The sequence below is a fragment of the Rhipicephalus microplus genome, chromosome 1 (genome assembly GCF_043290135.1).
Source record: "Rhipicephalus microplus isolate Deutch F79 chromosome 1, USDA_Rmic, whole genome shotgun sequence".
Lineage (NCBI taxonomy): Eukaryota > Metazoa > Arthropoda > Arachnida > Ixodida > Ixodidae > Rhipicephalus > Rhipicephalus microplus.
In genome coordinates, this window is record NC_134700.1 from 123,558,814 (window position 1) to 123,560,450 (window position 1,637).

The 1,637-nt window shown below is 47.3% G+C and overlaps 1 non-coding gene across 1 annotated transcript; it reads left to right on the forward strand.

Moving 5' to 3' along the window:
• Positions 1-421: 421 nt before the first annotated feature.
• LOC119186324 (U1 spliceosomal RNA) lies at positions 422-585 on the forward strand. The gene has a single exon (XR_012885963.1). It is a non-coding gene; the product is annotated as a U1 spliceosomal RNA (small nuclear RNA).
• The last annotated feature ends 1,052 nt before the right edge of the window (positions 586-1,637 follow it).

Genomic DNA, 1,637 nt, shown 5'->3' on the forward strand with positions numbered 1-1,637 from the left:
TATGCGAAGCCTGCGCATGAAAAGTGACTGTGTTGTAATTTCTTGATTGACTAGAACGTCATGATATGGCGTTAAAAATACAAGCACAAGTGCATGAACATGAATAACATTGGAAAACACGTGCGCCCTCTGTTAATTGACCGCAGTGCTATCGCCTCTGACGGCATAAAGACGATTCATGCTTGTTGCGCTAAAACTGGTGTTATATTTGATCAAACACGAGCTTTTTTCATCCTCAATCTAAGCTAAGTTCAACTTTTTTTAAGAGGACTACGTATATTAGTCGGTCATTAGTGTTTTTTTTAATGGCTCCTCTGAATAGCCGAGAAGCAAACAGTAATCTTCGACCGTCGTCTGCACCTCACCAGAATGACACAAGACGTCACGATGGGTGCTGACCGAGTGCGACCCGTTGTTTGGCATGCTTACCTGGGGCCGGGGTAACCGTGGTCAACATGGCGGTGCACCCAGGGATAGGCGCGGGCATTGCACTGTGCACGTGCTGACCCCTGCCACTACCCCTAACTGGGGCAGATGGGGCATGCAATTTTCGGTAGTGGGGGACTGCGTTCGCGCTCTCCCTTTATTTTACAATCCACAGGAAGATCTATACACCCGTTGAAACACTTGCGCGGTGGAGGATAGTGCAAGCTACTGAGAACCGGGTTCTCTGATATGGCTTCATAGGTGTCGTTTTCTTGCTTTAAGGGACACCTACTCATAGCGCTTACAAAATACCTACCCAAGGCTGCATCTGGAAAAATAAATGGACAGTTTGCCATACTCTGCGGCTTTCCTGTAAGGCTTGTTTTTCAACCAAAAACACTTGTTCACAGATTGCCTTTTTCCCTCATTTTGCAGCGAAGGCACCCGAGCACAAGAAATTCTCCTCTCTCTAAAGTGCAGCGAAGGCACGCGACCACGCGAATACAACAATATTAGCGAGAACAGCTGTCTGTAAACGCCATGCAAGCAAGCAACCTAGCAGATTATTGGAAACTGTCCATTGGGCAGTGGCGTTTAGTAACACGCCACGAGTAGGGTATCTTGGCTCAAGTTGGCGTATAATCAGTCATTCTTTTCTGGTTGTCGGACCACTTTATTTGGTTCCGTTCTGACCTTCTAAGCCCTGACAGAAAGCACGCGAATTCTTCAAGACATTGACAGGTGACAGGATTTGCTTTCGTGGAGGCCTATGCGTCACCGCCACTTGTCGCGTCATGCGTTTCTGGAAAACTAGTAAGGATCACCTGTCACCCGAAATCCAGCGTGGCGCTTTCCGGCGATGTGGCTGCGCCCCTCTTCCTCGCTTCGGTTGCTGTTGGCATGAATGCTTATTATTCGCGCACACTTCGAAGAATGCAAGGTATCACCCACCTTTTTTTGTTTTACATTAGCATCTTACGCGGAGAGTGAGAGAGTGGCCTATTTTGTCATTGATCTCGTTAACGAAGGTTTCTTTTGCTTTCTCTATGTTAGCTTGTAGCAAATCGGCCGCTTGCCGCAATGCGAAATTGGCATGCGAAATGCGCTGTAGCCGTCGTAGCGTACGCTTGTTTGTAGCCTGTCACAGTTAACCGAAAATTGCAAAAAAAAGAGGGCCATGAAATTCGTTTGTGGCTAACTTGTGCCACATT